Here is a 23,160-nt window from a genome sequence, read left to right on the forward strand (position 1 = left end):
ATCTGCCACTAAATATTTGTGATCAGTGTGTTAACAATATGAGCCTCGAAGCGGAATTTACCAGCTAATGCGTTCCTTCAGCCATTCTTCTCTTGTTGATATGAGAAGTATTGGAGACACCAGGTTCCGGTGTTTCACTGGCACCAAGAAGAAAAGAGTGGACTCCAGAAGTGCAACATTTGACGTTTAAACTCAAACAGGGTTCTTGAGATAAGCGCTTAGATACCAAGGACATGGGCACATTAGAAATAAGATGGACAGTTACATTAGCTAGAGGAAGAATGATCTTGTCGTTGAGGCACTAGATTGGGACTCAGGAGATCTGAGGGCAATGCCCAGCTCTGCCACTGACTTCCTGTGTGACCTTGGGCAAATCATTTGATCTTGCTGTGTGTCAGTTCCCCATCTGTAATGTCCCTCACTCCCACCCTTTGTCTTGCCCAGTTAGTTTGTAAACTCTTCAGGGGCAGAGGCCGGCTGTGCACAGCACAGTGCACAGTGGAGTCTTGATCTTGGTTGGAGCTTCTAGCTCAGTAATGCTCAGACTGAGGCTCAGGAGTGTCTCCTGTGGCTCTTTGCAGCACAGGATATTAAAGCACTGTGTGGTTTAACTATTAATCAATCAACATTATTAACCAAGCCATGAAAATTATATATATAAAAATATTTCCCTTGTCACACTGTTTAAATATGAACATATAGTACTATAGTAAATGAAACAATGAATTCCCATTCCTGTGGCTCTTTTGGATAACGTTGATTGCTAATTTGGCTCCTGAACCGTTGATGTCTGAGTATCCCTGCTCTAGCTGCTACTGTAATCATGATGACAATATGGAATATACACCATATCAACTGCAGGCCACCCACCTCCGGCAGGCTGCATTTTGGCCAAGTTCTTCCAGCCTTGTTTCATACACAGGCTTCTTTTAGCTTAAAAAAAAACAAAAACCTGTTTCCTTTCCCGGTGAGTAATTTAAGGACTAGACTGTTAGAAAAGCCAGAGTGAACGCTGGAGACAATTTTGCTGGCATTCTAAAAATGAGTTTTATTTTAAGTCCATGAATGTTTCTTTAAGTCTATTTTAATGTAGGCCTGAGTGCCTGGGGGTGACTGTGTAAAGGGCTTGTTTTTGTTAATGATGATTTTTAAATGCTGCCTCTTGGAAGTGCTACTCTCACCATCTTGGAAAATTCTCCGTCTGGGACCCGAGTTGCTCACGTGCTCCTTATTTTTTCCTTTCAGTGACACTGTTAGTCTATCGAGCCACTAATGACTTGGGGGACTGAGGCTCTGTTTCAAAGCCAAAATGCTTGAACATAAATCAGGAATATAACCATTGAAGCTAATGGAATTAACTCAGTGCAAGGGAGAGCAGAATCAGGCCCTGTCAATATGCTTTGGAAACAAATGAGGTAGTTTTTAAGTGATTGTATTAGCTTATATTTCTCGGAGTGTGTAGCAGTTGGCAGTCTATTCCATGACTGTCTGAGCCAGGGAGACGCTCAGTACTGATATTAAGCAGTCTGAGCTGAGAGCCAGGGGGAATGACAGGCTCCTTGTCTGTGCTCAGAAGCTTCAGTAAAGAATCCTCTTTATATTGACGATAGCTGAGGCCTGTCTCCACCATCAGAGACACCACAGGCTTAATGCTGCAAGGTATTGAGCATTTTAAGGTGTTCAGCACCGATCAGAATAATAAAAATACCTGGCTCCTATGTATGTGCTTTTCCTCAGGAGGTCTCAAGGTGCTTCCTAATCCTTACCTCAAAGGATTGTGATCCCCTGTTTACCATACACCATGACTAGCCCCACTGGAGCAGCTGGGATGTATGGTGCTGCTGACTGTGAGTAAGGACCCAGCCTGGCCCATAGTGTTTGAATTCAAAGGAATCCAAAGTACTTTAATAACTACGCTTCGAGATGGACTATGGCAGGTAGGTAGCTACCCAGTGCATGCGGTGTGAGGGCAAGTTATGGCAAAAAGCATTAATGCACTCCCTATGTTTGTGATGGGGGGGACACGGAGAGAAAGTGTGTGTGTGTGTGTGTGTGTGTGTGTGTGTGTGATGGGGGGACACGGAGAGAAAGTGTGTGTGTGTGTGTGTGTGTGTGTATGTATGTGTGTGTGTGTATATATAAAGTTTTTGGTGGGATTTATGCCACTATGGGTATGTCCACACTGGAGCTGGAGGTGTAATTCCCAGCTCGAGTAGACATACCTGTGCTAGCTCTGATCGCGTGAGTGTGCTAAAAATAGAAGTGTAGCCATGGAAGTGTGAGTGGCAGCAGAAGCCACCTCGAGTGTAGACGTAGGGTCTCAGACAGAACTGTACTAGGGGGGCTATCTCTTCTTGTCATCCATGCCGCCATGGCTACGCTTCTGTTTCCGAACACTAGCTCAGTCACTGCTAGCGTGGCTGTGTCTACCCGGACTGGAAATTACACCTCTAGCTCTAATGCAGACATCCCCTAAGTCACTTAGGTGCTTTCCATTTTTTTACCTGCTGTAAGTATTTGTTAAAGTATCTAATAGATTGTAACTTAATCGCTGCCATTTTCTTAGAACCTGAAATTTATCTGGAATACGTGCAACATTTCAAGCTTGTGATTCCATTTGGAGAATCCAACTTCATCTTCCATTGGAATCTTGATATATCACATTCCTACAGCTACAGAGGTAAGTAATGGTAAAGTTCTATTCGATCAGGGGTCTGCAACCTTTCAGAAGTGGTGTGCTGAGTCTTCATTTATTCACTCTGATTTAAGGTTTTGCGTGCCAGTAATACATTGTAACGTTTTTAGAAGGTCTGTTTCTATAAGTCTATAATATATAACTAAACTATGTAAAGTAAATAAGGTTTTTTTAAATGTTTAAGAAGCTTCATTTAAAATTAAATTAAAATGCAGAGCCCCTCATACCGGTGGCCAGGACCTAGGCAGTGTAAGTGCCACTGAATATCAGCTCGCTTGCCACCTTTGGTTGCCTACCCCTGTATTAGGTCATCTGGTGCAGCATTTCTGAAATGTGGCCACCGTGGCTTCATGTGGCTACCAGCAGATTTTTTGGCAGCTACAACAGCCTCCAAAGCTTGGGTGGAGATTGGGGAGGGGAAGGATAAGCAGCAGCCCCCTCCCTGCAGCACCCAGCTGTTGCTGCTGAATAGCTGTTACCAAGGGTAGTGAAACGTGCCTCTTTGGTGTTTGTGCACTGCTCAGCCTCTCTGGGGACTCTGGGCAATGCATCTGGAGATACATGGGGCTGGTTTGCATGGTGCCAGAGGCGACTCTTGTCTGTGGAGGCAGCTGTGGTGTTCGGTTGCCAGGGCCCTCCTCTGGGCAGCTCTCCCGCTCCCGCCAGTCTGGGATACGGGGAGCCTGGGACACTCCATGTGGCCGATGAGTTCCCGAGCCACCTTCCCCAGGACAAGCTCTCGCTGAAGGGCCGTGCGTGGGAGGCAGGGACAGAGAAATGGGTTTGTCAGAGCGGCCACCAACAAGAGTTGGTGGCCACATTCTGAGTTTATCTCTCAATGGCCAGTGAAAGATTGTTAATTACAACATTTCTATTATATAGATACCATCAGATTTTGAAGCTCTGTTTGGAACAGAGTAGTTACTTGAAGGTACTGCTGAATACTTGTGTGTCTTACTTTGTATCTGTCATACCATTTCAGAGACTTACTTGCCATGAATGAGGCTGTTTTACTAGTCCTTTTGAACTCAGTGTATAGATAACCTATGGAATGCCCTGCCACAGGATATTGTTAAAGCAGAAAGCTTTGTAACTTTCAAAAAAGTGGAAAAGTCATTTATGTGATGAAGGCCAGCAGGATAGATTTTCAAAAGTGAAAATGGCTCCTAACTCTCATTGGCTTTCTGTGCCATTTGTGTCAGTGAAAACCTACCCCAGTATCTTTAATTACACTAATCATGATAAAATTACAAAGATCATCAGTCCAGTCCTCATACTTCAAAGAATAAACTGATAATAGATAGGAACAAGAAACAATTTTCTCTCACTGCATTATTGTGAAACTAAGGGCACTATTGAGCTTGGGGTTGTTTTTCTGCTTGGCTTCCTTGCAAGCATCAGGAATTGGCCACTGTTAGGATACCAGACTGGATGGATCATTGATTTCTCCATGTATGTAGCTATTTTTATGTTAACTCTTTTATAGGTTTGTGACTCTTTCTTTCTTAGCTGAGCAAGATATTGGCAGATTCCCATATTCTTTATCTAGTACAGCACCTAACTCAATGGGGCCTCTACCAGGTTCGCCTCTATTAATAATAACAATAATTAATTGCATTTTTGGATCAGGGGTATGCAGTTCCTGGAATACAAAGGGAAGTGCCAATGTCAACAATACAAAGAAGTCATGTTCATCTACTCAAAAGTGATTGTGCATTTAAATTTTGAATGGAGGAGGAAAAAGAGCTTTATTAATTATTGTGCGTGAACCTGGGTGAAACGGCAGACGTTGCTGTTTTTAAAACTTCCCAGCTGTTCTTTCCTTTGTTCTGGGGACCGCTTGAAAGTTTGAGCAGTGATAAAAGCAAGGACTCTTAAAACAGTTTGCAGAATTGTAGGAGACTTTTAACAGCTGGTATGATAAAACACCCACATTTCCCCTGACAAATGTAAGCTTAACCAGTAGCTTTTAAGGAATGGGATTCATACTGAAGTCATAAAAGAAATAAAATAGTTAAGAGTACAGGTGACTTTCCATGTTTCTTCCAGCTCAGTAAAATTATAGCTATCCAGCTGGTGTCACACAAGTGCACATATATCATTCAGCATCAGACATTTAGAGAAATAATCACCTCTAATGTGAGAGTGAAGTTAATGAAAGTTTGAAGGCATTACACCAGTACTGTTGGATGTATAATCAGCATCGAGTTTTTTGTTGTTGATAATGAACCCCGGGCTTTTGTTTTGTTGATTTGTCTTGGTTTCTGGCTCTATCAACTGACATCTTAAACAAATCTATCTTCATTAGACATCTACTGAAAACAAATGCGCATTTCCTGGAAGCTAATAAACAGAGGAACTTTGTCAAATTCTTGTTCATTATGGTCCTGATTCAGCAAAATACTTAAACATGTGCTTAACTTCAAACATATGCTCTATGCTCATTGATTTATAATGGGGTGGGTGGGAAGAGGAAGTTATCCAAACTTTTTCTATATAATAGATAATGTTTAGGTTGAGTTAGAGTTGAGTTTAGGGTGAAGCTTCCAGTCCTATAAAATCTCCATTATATCTTGAATGACCTAAAAATATGGTAGGTACCTTAAAGCCACATTACATTTCAGAAACCTGTTGGTGCCTCCCTCACACACATATTCTCCTACACTCGTTTTAACCTCACGGTTTAATGATGCAGTTCTTGTCAACCACAGCCTAGGAGACTCCAGTACCTCTAATTCCATATCCAACTTGAATTGCACCCATAGTTACCTGCTGTGGTGGGAAACATATCACTCCTCTCAGACCTGCGGCTTGGTACCTGTTCCAAAATTTCTCCTAATCAAAGAGCCTGGTTGATTTTTGTTACTGGCATCTTTTCACACCAGCAGTTTCTATTCCCCAAAGACCCTTTTCTCTTATTATTCATCTTCCGGTAACAATAATAATCTGTGTCAAACAACCCGCCATTCCTTGTCCCAGTCTCTGCTTAAAACACATTTCCAAGAGGCATTTAGGAAATAATAGACTGAGTTCTGTAGTGGCAGTAGGACACCCTTCTATTTTTAAAAGGACACTGTGAATTTGATCTTTTTGAAATTATCTGTATTTTGTAGTAGTTTCTGATATCGTTTATTTATAATTCCTTAAAAGAAGGGTTTTATATGGGCTCTTCTAGTCCTCTGTGAAGAAGGACTGAAAGCTTAGGCCAGCTCTAAGTCTGAGTATCAACTGACAATATGTCAGGCTTAATGCTGGCGGAACATTATTAAAATTAAGTGGTTAAAATTGCAGTAATATATGTAATTTTTGGACTTTCTTAAATGCTGGTGAGTGGGTGACTAATATGCATATGCTAATCTCTGAATTCTCATTTTAGGATAATATCTTTACATGTGTGTAACATAACTCTCACATGGTTGGGCCAGACCCCGTGATAACAAGAGCCATCAATCATTACTGAGTTTCTCCCATAAAAAATGGCTACATCCCTGAGCAAGGAGAGTGGTCAGTTGATACCCATTAAAAAGCAACATGTCTAGAGGAAACCCCTTGATTCTCAATACAGTACGTAGAACCCTGTTTACAGGACAGTGGAGAGGAGGAAACTGCCACCCAGGGAAGAGTTACACAGGATGACTTCACTGAAGAATTACCTCACGGACTCCCCCCTCCCCCACCAAATCACCTTTTGCATCTGTAAGATGTGGGGTCAGAACACTCACACGGCAGCGTTTTTGGATAAAAGCTGGCTAACGGAAGGAAACTTTTTTTCTACCAGATCCTAAGAGGAAAGGACTTTGTCTCCAGGTAAAGGACAACTAGCTGCCATAGCTGGGATAAGCCTCAGAAGCTGAATCTGTAAGTCTTGTTACTTTGAACAGAAATGTTATTAGCTAATAACCTAAGTTTGCCTTTGTCTGTCTGTGTCTTTAGAATTCTTAGCATTGTACAAATACATTTTGCTTCATTTTCATTTAATTAATAAAACCTAAACAAATTTATTCCCGGGTTGGTCTCCCCATTGCCTTATTGGATAAAGGAGGAAGATTTAAGGAGGAACTACCTGTGGTATGTGTCTAGTCCTTTGGGAGCAGAGGAACTTGAATTTTCTTTGATATTATGGTTGTCTTATGCTCCATTGTGTCTGGATCTTCTGCCATATACAATCTCACTCTGACACAGGGTTAATTAACAAACCCCAGCTTCATTGTGGCTGCTTACAACATGGCTTCTTCAGGCTCATGGCTTCTCAGACAGTTCCTCAACAGTGTCGCTTCCAAACTGTCTGCTGCCTGAAAGTGTCTGCTACCACTTTCATATTGTTACATCCCTTCTCTTTTACAGAAAACTGTCAAACACCTGAGCAATAACTGATAACATAATCTAACGTATTCCTTTCAGATGCTGACCGTTTTTGTGGTTACTGTGTTTATCACCATATCAGTTTGTCTAGCTATATACCTATACAACTTGGAAGACCATCACACAAAATCCCTCAGATGAGCAGGTCTTTTAACAACCCACCATCCTTTAGTACAGTATGGTTCACTAGTGCCTCCCTGGTGCTGTCTTCCTCCAATCTGGACCACCAGAGTCACTAGGCTTGGTGTTGCTGGCATATCCGTTGAAACACCCTCTTCCTCCTGTCTATCCTCTGGTACGCCCCTGACATTTTCTACATCTAACAACTCTGACTTGGAAGTCTCCTGCTGTAGAACTGTAAGATTTGTGTCCATACTGTCCTTACAGGTTTCCTTTATATTCCTGAGGTGCCTATGGTTTTGCCTCACTATCTGTCCGTATCCATTTGCACTTGATATACGATATTTGCACTTAATATGTTTCCTGGTTGCGTCACTGTAGCTTTTTGCCAGAACTTATCCATTTTTGTTAATGGTTGTATATGCACTTTGTCGCTCGGCTCCAGAATGGGCAGATCTCTCATGTATCTGTTGTAGTAAAACACTTGTCTTTTTTGTTGTTTTTTCTGTAGTTCACCAAGTGAAGCACCCAAATACACAGGCTCTGACAACCTGACAAGAGTGTCTTCATTCTCTGGCTCATCAATCGTTGGGCCAGACTAGAATTTAGGCCTTGTGAGGGAGTATTCCTGTGATCTAGTAGTGCTGAGTATGAATCAGCCTCTGCAGTTTTTACTGCTGGTTCCACTCTGCCATTGTTTTGAGGCTACTCCTGTGAAGATGTTACCAAAATCGCAGTCCTTATTGAACTTCCATAACTGGATAAGGAACTGGTTAAAGGGGAGACTCCAGAGGGTCGTATTGAAAGGTGAACTGTCGGACTGGAAGGAGGTCACCAGTGGAGTCCCTCAAGGATCGGTTTTGGGACCGATCTTATTTAACCTTTTTATTACTGACCTTGGCACAAAGAGCAGGAATGTGCTAATAAAGTTCGCGGATGACACGAAGCTGGGGGGTATTGCTAACACGGAGAAGGACAGGGATACTATTCAGGAAGATCTGAACCACCTTGTAAACTGGAGTAATAGAAATAGGATGAAATACAATAGTGAAAAGTGCAAGGTCATGCATTTAGGAATTAATAATAAGAATTTTGGATATACGTTGGGGGCGCATCAGTTGGAAGCGACGGAGGAAGAGAAGGACCTTGGGGTACTGGTTGATAGCAGGATGACTATGAGTCGCCAATGTGATACGGCTGTTAAAAAAGCAAATGCGATTTTGGGATGCATCAGGCGGGGTATTTCCTGCAAGGATAAGGAGGTGTTAGTACCGTTGTATACGGCGTTGGTGAGACCCCATCTGGAATACTGTGTGCAGTTCTGGTGTCCCATGTTCAGGAAGGATGAATTCAAACTGGAACAGGTTCAGAGACGGGCTACGAGGATGATCCGAGGAATGGAAAAACTGCCTTATGAAAGGAGACTCAAAGAGCTTGGCTTGTTTAGCCTGGCCAAAAGAAGGCTGAGGGGGGATATGCTCGCCCTATATAAATATATCAAGGGGGTTAACGTTAGGGAGGGAGAGGAATTATTTAAGTTTAGTACTAATGTAGCCATGAGGACGAATGGGTATAAACTGGATATTAGGAAGTTTAGACTTGAAATTAGATGAAGGTTTCTGACCATTAGGGGAGTGAAGTTCTGGAATAGCCTTCCGAGGGAAGTAGTAGGGGCAAAAGACTTTCCTGGCTTTAAGACAAAGCTTGATAAGTATATGGAGGGGATGTTATGATAGGATCGTTAATTTGGGCAATTGATCTTGAATTACCATCAGACAGGTCTGCTCAATGGTCTGCGGGGAGATGTTGCATGCGATGGGTACTGAGTTGCTGCGGAGAACTCCTTCTTGGGTGCTGGCTGGTGACTCTTGCCCACATGCTCAGGGTTTAGCTGATCGCCATATTTGGGGTCGGGAAGGAATTTTCCTCCAGGGCGGATTGGCAGGTGCCCTGGAGGTTTTTTGCCTTCCCCTGCAGCGTGGGGCACGGGTCGCTTGCTGGTGGTGTCTCTGCAGCTTGAGGTCTTCAAACCATTTTTGAGGATTTCAATAACTCGGTCCTGGGATAGGGGTTGTATAAAATTGGATGGGTGGGGTTCTGTGGCCTGCCTTGTGCAGGAGGTCAGACTAGATGATCAGATTGGTCCCTTCTGACCTATGAGTCTATGAGTCTATGAGTCTATAACTCTTCTGAAAAAAAACTCTGTGGTCCATTGTCAGAACACACGATATCTGGAATCCCATCCATGCAAAGTGTGTTTTTATCTTCCATATGACTGTTCTGGATCCTGCGTCTGTCTGGTAAATTGTCTACCTCCCAGAAATTGGAAAAATAGTCTACAATGATCATGTATCCTTTGCCTTGAATGGTAAAAAAATCCACTTCCCACTTTCGCCCATGGTTTTTCTGGAACTTCATGTTGTCGCAGGGTCTCTTTCAGTTGACGGTCTTCCCAGGATATGCATATATCACACTTTTCCATGAATGTCTATAATCATTCCTTCATTTCTGGCCAGTATATAATCTTTTTGGCTCACTTTAAGTAACCCTCAATTCCCAGGTCTGATGACTGAACTTTTGTATAATCTCATTTCTAAAAGATGCTGAAATAATTACTTTTTTTCATGGCTATATAATGCCATTCTGTACACACAACTCATCCCTTATCTGAAAGAATGGTGCCTCTTTAGATAGCTGGTCTTTTGTGGCTGGCCATTCTTGTAGGATCATGAGATTCAATGTCTGCAGCATTCTGACTTGCTCTGTATCTCTCTCAGCCTTTCTTCTGAGATAGATAAGTACTGTATCATATTTATTGTCTCCACATCAGCCTCTACGGATCCCTCTTTGCTGGGTTGTGGCAGATATGCATGGCTTATGGTGTCTGCCAACTTCAAGTCTCTGCCTGGGCAATACTTGATCTGTACATCATACCTCTGCAATTGCATCATCATCATCTGCTGTAAGTGCTTTGGTGCGCTGAGTGATGACGTTCTCTACATTCTTTTCAGAGGTTTACTGTCAGATTGTATTTCCACTTTGCAACTGTAAGTGTATTGGTCAAACTTTTCCATTCCAAACAGTATTGCTAACAACTTTTTTTCAATTTGAGCATAGCCCTCCTCTGTCACAGACAATACTCTGCTTGCAAACTTGACAAGTTGTTCCTCTTGCCGACTGATAGCCCCTAGATCTGACTCGGATGCATCACAGTGCAGCATCAGGGATTCCTCTGTGCTGTAATGTTTCAAAATGAGAGCTTTCCCAATTATTTCTTTTACCTTCCGGAATGCTTGCTCCTGTCAGTCCATCCATTCCTATAAGGCAGGGGTTCCCAAACTTGGTTCCCAAACTTGGCTTGTTCCGGGTAAGCCCCTGGCAGGCCGTGAGGCGCTTCGTTTACCTGAGTGTCTGTAGGTATGGCCGCTCACAGCTCTCACTGAGACGCTCAGGTAAACAAAGCGTCTCGCGGCCCGCCAGGGGCTTACCCTGAACAAGCCGTGAACTAAGTTTGGGAACCCCTGCTATCAGGTGTCTCAATGTGTTAGCTGTCTCAGCAGCTGTCTGGCAGATCTCAGACAGATGTTAGCAAAACTTTGCTAAATAATTGACTAGTCTCAGGAATCTTTGGACTCCTTTGACGTTGCTGGGTCTTGGCATTTATCTAATTGCCCTCACTTTCAGGCCTTTGGAAGTCAACAAATGTCCAATATGTGGCACCTAGGTTACTCTCAACCTGAGCTTGTCTATGTTCAGTTTAATATTCTCATCTCTGTAAAAGCTGTAGTAATTAGTAGTCATGATGTCGTTGTGATTCTTCTGGATTGTAATCTTCCCGCGCTATCAGTACATGATCTGCTATAGTCCAGATCCTGGTCAGGCCCTCCAATGCTTGGGTCACTCTGCTCTGTAATAGTTTTCTGGTGCTGGACTGACTCCCATTGGCATCCTTAATCTTCAAATAATTGGAGTCTTCATCCAGTTTGATGTGCCAGAATCCACATTTTGCATTGCATACTGTAAAAAGTCTCATTTTAGACCAAACTGGTAATATGTCCTTACTTGTAGGCAGAAGGAAATGGCTACCCATTTCAAAACTTTGTTTAATGTCTTTGGGTCTATGCATATTCTTAGTTTTCTGGATGGCTTTCTTACCACTATCCGACTGCTTATCCAAGACTGCTCCTCTCTACAGGCTGTATAATTCCATGATTGTCTAGGCTCTGCAGTTCGTATTTCAGTGGCTGTAGTAAGGCAATAGGTACTTTTCTTTTTTGGCAATTTAACTGGTGTCAATCTCTATTTTATAAACACTGTCCAGTCATCCATCTCCCTGAAATACATTCCTATACTTCCTGTGTATCATCACCTGATCCCAGGTAATGTCATCTAAGGAATCTTCAGTCACTCTGCTATCCACTTGCATTATGTTTTGGAATTATACTTATATCAGGTTGGTGGCTTGGGTGGCCTTGCTGCCCAGAAGTGGTACTGCAATCTCATCATCTATGACCACAAAGTCCAGTCTGTATTTCTTTTTGTTCGTTGAATTTCTTAATATAATTGTACATTTCCCCAGGGGCTTCAATGTGGTATGAATGTACATTGGTAAAAGCTGGCTAGTCTCTTCTAACTGTATGTCTGGGTTCAACAGACTGGTTGGGATAATATTACAACTTCTGCCACCATCTAACTGAAATTATATCGCTTTCTTCACAAGTAACATGATTCCATGCAACTCTTTCAGATGCCTACTAGGGTCTTCTTGCACTGTGTTTACCCACTGTTTGGTCACCCACATAATGTCCTCATACTCTCTGTTGCTCTCTTCAGTTACTGTGTATACCTGGGATTTGTTTTTCTTCTTTCTGGACAAACATTTGACTGCAAGGTGATTAAATTTGTCACCTATATGGCATTTTCCCCTATAAGCCAGACACCTCTTTTTCTGTCTTACATGTTTTCTTCCATAGTACTTGCATGTTTCTGTACCATTGTCATCTACTAAAGTTGTATCTGGTTTTGATTTCTGTTTCTTATGTATTGCATGGACAGTTTCTCCTGACTGCATTTCCAGGGCTCCAGTCCTCTCTTTGAATAGGTCTGTAGCCCTTCATTTCTCCAAGCTTTTCCTCAAAGTTAGGTCAGCTTCCCTTAGCAGCCGCTCTCATACTTGTGACTGTCAGATCCCAAACACCATCTGCTCTTTTATCAATGAATCTTTAATATTTCCAAAATTGCAACTGGCTGCTAGCATGTTTAAATTTTGGTGCCATAATCCTCTATACCCTCCCCAGCTGCATGATCCTGAGTAAAGAAATGATATTATTCCACCATTTCATTCTTCCTGGGAGTACAGGGAATATTAAAACAGCCTGTTACTGCTTCTAAGGTGTGTTGAGCTTGGGAAATTTCTGTGCAGTCTCGCTTCTTTCTCTCCTTTTTCTAATCAGTTTTATTTTCTAAGCATCCTCTTTATCTGTCATAGTAATCTCTTCAAATTCCTCCTCCCAGCTCTTCTGTGCCTGAGCTAAATTCTTAGATTGCATTGATTTTAGAGGTAGGAAAGACTTATCATGTCCTCCTGTTGGGGCCATTCGAGGATTGATCCCTATGTGGGATTCCTGGTCCTCGGCAGAGAACAACAGAGAACCCTGGAGCTTACCCTCTAAAAGCAGATGCCCTTAAACTTTAGTTAAAGAATCATCTTTTGCTGTAGTAGTACTGTGGATTAAATCTTCGGTGAGCCAGCCAACAGAGAGTGACCTATGCACTATGAGCAAGGTCTACATGGTATCCAGTAAGGGGCATAAACAGAAACACATGGGTCCTCCTCACGTTACATATTTCCCCATCCAGCTCCACAGCAAAACTCATCTTCAAACTTCTGAGATTCACAGGGCTTCAAATCCGGCTTGCCCAGCCACCTACCAGTGAAGTATTGTTCCTGCCTGTGTGTTCTCCAGAGCTCTGTCCATCCAGTGACTCAAGAAATGTCTCTTCCATCACTTCCCGGAGGGAGATTATTATGCAGTTTAAGAATACAGCTGAGCTCACTTTTAGCCAAAATAGATTTCACCATTAAGAAATGTTTAGAAAACTGAGTTGGAGAGCTCCTGATTTACAGCTGTCAAACATAACAGGTTTCAAGATGGTTAACTAGGAGAATGTCACATAGATTGTAAACTTTTGGGGGCAAGGACCATTGCTTTGTTATGTGTTTGTACAGCCCCTAGCACAAGAGGATCTGGGTCCATCACTGGGGCTCCTGGTGTTACCACAATACAATAATAATAGTTAATAAGTTAACATTTTCAATAGAGTCTTAAAAGGAACTGCCCATGGAGATTCTGATGGGTTCCTGGCCTCTCTTAAGGTCTAAATGCAGTCTATGTCTTATTGGGTCAAGCTAATTAGAAAAAGACTTGCAATTCCCTGGTGAGCTTTAATCCAAGGCCAACTGCGAGTAAAAGAGATATAAGCCTGAATGTGACCTGAAGAGCATAGAACATGCCAACTCAGAATGAGAAGACCTTGCCCCGACCAATTTCAAAAATGGCTGTGTCCATTATTTCTTTTACCCTGCTTATTTATACTTTATTATTATTTGTAGCTTCTGGAGGCTGCGATGAAGACTGGGTCACCATTGCACTAGGGGATGTACAAACATATAGTAAGTGACAGTCTTTACCCCAGAAAACGTATCTCTAGAAAGACAAGAGAGAGAAGTGGAATGGCCTACCTAGGGTCATGCAGTAGAACCAGAAATAGAATCCCAGTCTTATGATTTCCACTCTAGTTCCTTATCTACTAGACCACACTGCCTCTCAGCATTTAATTATTCATCCATAATTGCTCTAGGAAGCACATTTGTTATCTACTGGCAATCCTCAGCTGGAAGGCATTCCAGCTGCAATTTTCTTTTTGTAATTCTGAAGGAAACAAATTGCTTCTGTGTGATTTATGGAATTTTAAGAAGCCTCATACAGAAGATGTTTTCTGATGTTCATCTTGCAAGTGTCATCACTGGCGGTAATGCTCCAACCTTAGAATGCATGGAGCATGCTTCCAGGATCTAATTAACATTATTAGCAGGATGCTCTGATCAGTTGCCAGCATCTATCCTTCACAACACTAACCATAGATTTCCCCCCCAGTCTGCGTGGGCATATTTAAGTAGTATTCTGAAGTTTATTATCAAGCTATTTTTATAATTCATGAATATTTTATGGTGAACAAGGGAACACATCTTAATGTGATTCCACATATCCTGATAAGCAATAAAACCCTAAAGGGCAAGCAAGCGAGAGCCTGTTTTTTGTGTTAGAAATTATTTGTATCCACTGTTAGGTTAAGACCTAGAACATTTGCCATCTCCAATGAAGTTAAATATCTTTTACACCTTGTTACAAACAATGGCAGCTGAGCTCAGAGAGCAATCACTTGGGGCGCCCTGCTAGACTGGGTGGAGGAGGACAGAAAAATTCTGGGGTAGAATGTGGCAAAAAGACAGCCTCATTGGTTTGGATTTTGTGTGTATCCTGGGTTTCTGAGTCTCCTACATGTGATTCCTTATTGTTCTCATAGAGATAGACAGTAGTAATGTAATGTACTAATATAATTGAGTGAATACTTCAAATTGTAAACAAATTTGCTTTGACTGCGTTCATACCCATTTTGTTTGCTTGCCAAGGATATTTTAGTGGCTGTGACTGAGCAGGTCTTTTCAGGATCCCCTCTGCTCATCCCAAATAGGGTGGGGGCTATGAAAGGTGCCCCAAACAGGCTGTCTCACACTCTTCCTATTGGATGGCTGTATCCAATGGGGCCACTCAACTTTGCTGCCAAATAAGAGCTATAAAGCAATGAATTTCGCCACCTGGAATGTCCGCACTCCTATGGAGTCTCAGCACAGTGAATGCTCAGAAAGAAGCACAGCCATAATTGACAGAGAATTGGCAAGACTCAGCATTGACATTGCAGCCCTTAGTGAGACCCACCAGGCCGAGGGCCAATTAAAAGAGGATGGAGGTGGCTCCACCTTCTTTTGGAAAGGAAAGCCACCTAAAGAGAGACGCATTCATGGGATTGGCTTTGCCATCAAAAATAAGATCGCCAGTCAGCTTTTGGAGCTTCCCCTGGAGATCAAAGAGCGTCTCATGACTCTTCGGCTTAAGCTCAGCAACAACCAATATTCCATGGTCATCAGTGCACATGCCCCAACTCTCGATTGTGAGGAAGACAACAGGGAGCAGTTTTATAGTGCAGTTGATGCAGTCCTTACAGCCACACCTAAGGCAGACAAACTCATCCTTCTGGGAGATTTCAATGTCAGAGTTGGTTGGGACTCCCAACTCTGTAGTGACACAATAGGCAAAGGAGAGGTGGAAATGGTATTCTCCTCCTCAGCAAATGTGTGGAGAATGACCTGCTCATCACAAATACCATCTTTAGGCAGAGCAATAAATTTAAGATCATCTGGAAACATCCTTGGTCCAAACACTGGCACCTCCTTGTCTAATATTATAGTCAGAGCCCGATATAACACCAATGTCCGTATAACACAAGCCATGAGAGGTACAGATCACTGTTGGACAGACCATCAATTAGTAAGATCGATCATGTATCTGCAGGTCGCTCCACCGTACCACAAAAACCCAAAGATTAAGCGAAAGCAATACAACCTCAAAGCCCTTCAAAACCAACCCAGCTGTGAGATATTCTCTCACTTCCTGACAACATCATTGACATTCAAGAGCACTGGGGTCAACTTAAAGACACCATTCACAGTGCATCTGCTGAAACCACAGGATATTCCACTCATTGGCACCAAGACTGGGTTGACGAAAACAAGAAGGAAATCCTAGCATTAAATCAACAGAAAAAAAATGCATTCTGTAACTGGCAAAATTATTCCTCTAACCAATGAAAACATAAGGTCTATCATCTGCTCAAAACTGAAGTCCAAAGGAGGCTACATGACATCAAAAACAAGTGGTGGCAAGAGAAGGCCTCTGAGATCCAGGGTTTCATAGACCAGGATGACATGAGAAACTTCTTTCAAGCAACAAAAGTTATATATGGGCCAAGTTCCAAAGGCCCAACCACTTGCCTCAAGGACAATGCAGCCATTAAACAATGCTGGAAGGAGCACTTTGAGAGCCTACTAAACCACGACTCCACAGTTTCTAAAGACACCATTGAGTTCATTTCACAATGCCCAGCAATGGAATACCTTGCTGATTCCCCATCTTCTGAGGAAGTCCAGTGTGCCATCACCTGGACAAAAAATCACAAGACACCAGACCCAGATGGCATCCCAGGTGAGGTTTTTAAAGCTGGTGGAACAATGCTCCAGCACAAACTTTGCCAGCTCCATGACGAAATCTGGACCTGCGAAGAAACTCCACCTGACTTGAAGTACGCCAACATTATTACAATATTCAAGAAAGATGACAAATCTTTGTGCAGGAACTACAGAGGTATTGCCCTCCTCTCTATTGCAGGGAAGATCCTTGCTTGAATCCTACTAAACTGTCTCCTCCCCCTTACCAGGGCTGGCTACAGGTACCAGCGCAGGAGGCAGGTGCTTGGGGCGGCCAATGGAAAGGGGCAGCAAGTTCGGGTCTTCGGCAGCAATTTGGCAGTGGGTCCCTCAGTCCTTCTTGGAGGGAAGGACTGGCTGCCAAATTGCTGTCGAAGAATGAAGCGGTGTGGCAGTAACGCCGATCGCGGCTTTATCTTTTTTTCTTTTGCCTCTTGAGGTGGCAAAAAAGCTGGAGCCGGCCCTGCCCTTTGCTGAGGAACTCCTCTCCAAATCACAGTGTGGCTTCAGGCCATCCCAAGGCACAACCAACATGATTTTTGTGGCACGACAGATTCAGAAGAAGTGCAGAGAACAACACCAGGAATTGCTCATGGCATTCATCGACCTAACCAAGGTCTTTGACTCTATCAATTGTGATGCCCTATGGAAGGTGCTGTGTAGGTTTGGCTGTCCTCAGAAATTCATTTCCATCATTAGACTACTTTGTGATGAGATGACTGCAACCATTTTGTGCAATGGCTCAGAGACCAAATCATTCATCATTCGCACTGGTGTCAAGCAGGGCTGTGTCATTGCTCCAACACTGTTCTTCATTTACTTTGCCATGATCCTAAGTCTCATTCATGATCATCTTCTTGATGAAATTGGGATTGACTATAGTATGGATGGCCAACTCCTCAATCTCCAAAATCTTCAAACAAGAATTGGCATCACTGATTTCAGTATGCAGACGACTGTGTCAATATCGCACACACAAAGGCCAACCTGCAAAGTACAGTACCCTAAGTCTTTTTGCAGATGCTTATCACAGCCTGGGTCTCTCTCTCAACATCAGAAAAACCAAGGTACTCTACCAGCCCTCACCTGCACAAACTTCTTCATACTCCACAAATCACCATTGGCAGAGAACTCCTGGAAAATGTGGATCATTTTCCATGCCTTGGCAGCCACCTCTCTCAAACAGCCAGCATTGACACAGAAATCAAATACAGGGTCTGCTGTGACAGCACATCCTTTGGAAGACTACAATTATAGAGATCTGCAAACAGGCACCAAGATCTTGGTTTACAAGGCAGTTGTTATCCCCACCCTTCTCTATGGGACCTGGGTAACCTACAGATGACATCTCAAGCATCTGGAGTGGTTCCAGTAGTGCTGCCTCAGGAGGATTCTCAGGATCAGCTGGGAAGACCGACACACTAACAGTGTTCTCTCTGCAGCCAGCATCAAGAGTATAGAAGCGGAGGTCATGAAATACCATCTCCCCTCGGCTGGCCACATATGCCTGATTTTTGCCTCCCAAAGCAAGTACTCTTCTCTCAGTTAAGTCAGGGAAGATGGGCTTGTGGAGGGCAGTGGAAAAAATTAAAAGGCATACTGAAAATACATCTTACAAAGGGAAGCATCAACCCAACAAACTAGGAGGATTCGGCACGGAACAGAACACCGTGGCACCACACAGTACACCAAGCCACAGCCCACTCTGAGAAGAACAGATGTGCTCATGAGACAGAGAAACAACAAAGGAGGAAAGAAAGAGCACAATACTTCAGCCAACAACTATGTCTCCTCCAAGATCACACATATCATTTCTGTGGAAAAATCTGCAGGGCACGAATTGGGCTCCTCAGCCACCTAAAATCACTACCAGTGAACCCCCTTGGCAGACATCATCCTTGCATCAAGGGATAGTTGAAGAGTATAATTAGAATCTCCAGAGTTATAGTACTAAGTATGAGAAAATAAAGAAGAGTTTTGGAAGGACTATAGACCCTCAAGATTATGGTCAGAAGCCAACCTCCAACTCTTGTGGTCAGAGGAAATTTTCCATGGGCTCATGTTATGCCCTAGCTACCCGCTGCAGGGTTTCTCCCTCTGAATCAGCTGGTATTCACCATGATCAAAAAAGGACACTGTGCTAAATGGCCTACTGTTCTGATCCAGTGTGAGTGTTCTTGTGTTCAAAACTCCCTCTGAAATCAATAAGTATTTGAGTGAACAGGGATTGTGTCAAAACTGAGGAAGAACCTGTATTTGGCCCTTGGTATGTAAAGTGCTTTGGGATCATTTGGTATGAAAAAGATCTGTATAAAGCTAAGATGTTTCAATATTTCAGGACAGAATTGATTAGACAGGGGCCAAATTTACCAAATTACGTGTTAGAGGAACTCATCATCATCTTTTAGAACTCTACTGGGCAAAGAAGATGAAGGAAAGACAGCAGCATGTATAATGGTCTGCAACACAATTATTGGTCCAGTCCAGCTGACCAGCTATAATGAAAGAAAATGATGTTTGTTTTTGAGTCATTTTTTTTAAAAGATATTGAGATTAATCAAGAAGCAGAGAGAAACACTTCTGTCCTTCCTGTCTTGCAATGTTCTCACTTTCTTTAGGGCATGGTGCCAAAACTGCTCGAAGAAGGCTGAGGTGTGAAAACTTTCCAGGACAAAAGGACTAATGTATTTCAAGTAAATGGAGAAGATTTCTGTAGCCACCCTCAGGTTTAATAATGGTGATGAGACTTCCTGTGCCATCATGCAATGGTACTTCACATGAGCAGAAAGCCGCTCAGCTTAAGATGAAACATTAGATGGTGGGCCTTGTAGGCTCTGCAGACTAAAAGGTTGCACCTATAATGCAAATAACTGGGGACTGCAGGCAACATTTTAGATTCTGTGGGCTGCATTTGAACCACCTCTGTTTTTCTTAAAAATTTCCAATTAGCCATTGTAAATGTTTAGTAAGCACATGGGAATTCAGGTTGCATGTTGTATTGCCAACCCCAAACACTCAAAAATCATGAGTCGGGCCGCAAAGATTGGCTTTAAAAACATGAGGGGGCTTTTTTTTTAACAGTAATACATTTCAGGTTCTTTTGTTTGCCTTCTGGTTTCTGAATCTTTAGGATACACTTGGGTCATGTTCTAAAACTTTTCTCTGCAAGCATGAGGGTTAAAACGAAACCGGAGATTCTCATCTAATAGCACAAATCCAGGAACCTGGAGCTTTAACACATGAAATCTCGTGATAAAATCATGAGAATTGGCAACACTCAATTGACCTCATGAGCACTCAGCTCAGTCAGAGTCTGCTCAGGTTCCTGGAACTATCTAGTTCACATTGGGCATACTCAGAAACCTGACAAAATCATTAGCTTGATCACTGCCATACTTAGGGTGACCAGATGTCCTGATTTTATAGGGACAGTCCCAAATTTTGGGTCTTTTTCTTATATAGGCTCCTATTATCCCCCACCCCCTGTCCTGATTTTTCACACTTGCTGTCTGGTCACCCTAGCCGTACTTGGTAAATATACTCAAGTCACCAAGCAACTGGTAGCATTAATAGCTGTTATGTAGTGTTAATGGATGGAAGTTAAATTCAGCTAAATTCATTAATTCATCGTGGAAAAAATACAGTAGCTCTGTGCATTGTTCCTTTAGCGGTGGACTGTTTTCACAAGTTTTACAGCTTTTTTTGTAGTAGGAAGTTTCCTTCAAGTGAACATAAGACTATTTGATGTTACAATAAACCATTCTGCTGGCTCAAATCAAAGATGAGGCACAAAGGTGTTGTAAAAATCTCTGAGTCAATGAAAGACAGCTGGTTGAATCATTTCCCAGTTTTTCATATGACTCATAAATATGTTACACAGTGAGGAAATTCCCTGAAAGCTTTTTGGCAGGCGCTACCAGTCTGACCAGTAGCTAAGAAACACATAACCCTCCAGTTAGAGGAGGGAAGAAAAGAAAACGAAGACACTGCCTTAGGGCTTAAAAGTGGGGGTCATTTTAAAATGCAGTCCTATGCCCTGCCACTGTGGTCAGAACAATTCTGCTTGAGGGACCAGAAGATTTAAAGGATAGTTTTGTAGCTGTAAAATATACACAGAACAGTCTCTCTCTTTTTTGCCCCACTTATACTTATAAACACACAAGGCCAGATCCTCAGCTGGTGGGAGTCAGTAGAACTATATTGATTTACTCCAGGGGACAGTCTGGCATGTACAAGCAATGTATGAGCTTGATCACGCCTCACTTTAACCAAGTGTGTCATGGGGAAGAGGGGGACACAGTGCTCAGCAAGCCAGGACTTTTTTCCTACCAGCTCACAGATTACTTTGTGGCAAAAACTGTTTCTTATGTTGAGCTGGTTGAAACTTTTTAAATAATAACTTTGTTGTTGAAAAATTGCCCTTTTTAATAAGACATATTCTTAAAAGGTGTTTTTTCATTTTCTGATTTTGTTTGTTTATTTTTGAATGAAGCTAGAAAGCAAAAAAAATGTTTTTTGTTTGTTTTTACTTTCCACTTTTGACGTTTATCATTTTTCACTTCCCCCCTCCTCTTTCTCTTGGTCCCCTACCCCTTTTCCAAGTGGCACAGTAGGAGGAAAAATGAGATAGTGGGAATGGGAAAAAAAGACGGGAGAAATGGAACTTGTCTACACAGCTTTACCAAAATTGCTGTACCAGCAGTGCCCTGTTAGTGTAGATGCAGCATATACGGACAGAAGGAGTTTTACTGTCAGCATAGTAATACTGAATGCCATCAGGTGTGGTGACAGAAGCACTCTTCTGTCGGCATAGCTGCATCTACACTGGGATTTTTGCCGGCATAGGAGTGGGGGGTTTTCACACTCCTGACTGACAGAGCTATGCTAGCAAAATTTTGGAGTGTTGACGTGACCGAGGAAAACAGAAAAAGCCCAAACTGTGCAAACAAAACATTTAAATGAAAATATTTCTATAAAAAGTTTGAGATAAAAAATAGTTGCAAACGTTTTGAGTGACTAGAACCCATGGAATGAAAATGACAGCAAAATCCCTGAAAATGTTCACAATGTTTTTTCTATTTATTGACCAGCTCTGGTTATGGCTGTAAAATGCATAGAGTCAGAACACTGGGGCCTCTAGGTGCTACCACAATATAAATTATAATAAGAAAAGAAAGATTTCAATTGAATGGATACAAGTCGTAGAATTATAGCAATGTAGGGATAAGGCACCTCCTCCAGTCCAGGGGCACCTTTTTACTGGCCATAAGGGCAAGTGTGTGGGGGGAGGGGGAGGAGGCAGAGAAGATCGAGTGGGGGGGCAGGGTCTTGGGGGCAAGAGATGGCACTTTAGCAGGGTCTTGGGAGAAGGAGCAGCGTGAAGGCAGAGGCTCTGGGAGATGGGGTGGCACGAGGGCAGGGCCTCAGGGGAAGGGGTGGGGTGGAGTCTTGGGAGAGGGTGGTGTGTGGGGTGGGGTCTTTGGGGGAAGGGTGGTTTGGGGGTGAGGTCTCAGGGGGAAGGGCGGCATGTGGACGGAGCCACGGTTCGGGTGCTGGTGACTCACCTCACTTTTAGGAAGCTTCTGCCATTCCTGGTCCAGTCCCTTGCACTGAGGCAGAACTAACTATTAACTAGACTATTAAGTCATTTCTTATTCTAAATACAGAGAAATAGCACAGAATGCCGGATACTAGAATGTTGACTTTTCAATGGCAACCACTGTTTTATACCTTGATTGCTAGTGACAGCTAAAGTTAAATGTTGCCTAAGCATTCTGTTCTAAAGCCCTGCTCTGAGTTGCTTAGAACTATCCAAAAATGTCCCTTACTGGGGTGATGTGTTCCACACCTAAGCCACGATGTTCAAAAACAGAAGAAAAAATTCTTGCTTCACATTTTGAAAAGCTTTAGACCTGAAATGGCTGGGTGTAGGAAGCTGTTGTTTGAGCGAGAAATAGCCCTTGCTGAGAAGAAGTGCTTTTGAAAGCTCCAGTGAAAAGCATGTTATGATTAGTCTAGCCTGGGAGACTTTGAAAACCATCCTTTATACATGCTCAGTGAATTTTAACAATAACAGCAGCACTTTTAAAGCAATGAGATGAAGGCAGGTCAGGGTAAATTATGCATGAGAGTGCAGTTAGCTGGAGATCTCTTAAGGTGAGCACCCTACACCCACAGAAGCCCTGGCTTCATTTATTATTGGTATTGCATGGCGTTCGGTGATCCTTTGCCTCATTTACTGGGCATCTTGTACATAATATAAGCGACTTTCATGGACTCTCTCTGCACATCATGAATTTATTCTGTGTGTTGTTATTAATGTCTTTCATGGGCTTTCATGTCTATCTGGCATAAACATAGTAGTTAATACACAACACTACTGCCCAGCCATACCATATCTAAAGGTGCAGAAATATTTTTGTACTATATTGTGCTATTTAAGGGCTAGTATCATGTCATTAATAACTCTCTCATGAAGCCTACACACCAGAAGGAACGGAATTAAGGTTGCATATGGAACTTTAACTTTGGCATTTCCACGCATAAAGTAAACTCTCGCTGGACATTAACATTCTGCTATCATTTAAATTAACTTAAACTGAGCTATGCCACTACACCAGTGGGGGATCTGGCCCCCTACAGTTTGCATACATTCACT

General features: G+C 42.6%; 1 long non-coding RNA gene across 1 annotated transcript in view; it reads left to right on the top strand.

Annotated features, from left to right (window-relative positions):
- The first annotated feature begins 1,291 nt into the window (after window positions 1-1,291).
- The window catches only part of LOC127048907 (uncharacterized), a 30,114-nt gene continuing 8,245 nt past the window's right edge, over window positions 1,292-23,160 (top strand). Inside the window, exons 1-3 of the long non-coding RNA XR_007773808.1 lie at window positions 1,292-1,415; window positions 1,738-1,937; window positions 2,567-2,680. This is a non-coding gene — a long non-coding RNA (uncharacterized LOC127048907). The remainder of the gene's footprint in view (window positions 1,416-1,737; window positions 1,938-2,566; window positions 2,681-23,160) is intronic.

The sequence above is a fragment of the Gopherus flavomarginatus genome, chromosome 4 (genome assembly GCF_025201925.1).
Source record: "Gopherus flavomarginatus isolate rGopFla2 chromosome 4, rGopFla2.mat.asm, whole genome shotgun sequence".
Classification (NCBI taxonomy): Eukaryota; Metazoa; Chordata; order Testudines; family Testudinidae; genus Gopherus; species Gopherus flavomarginatus.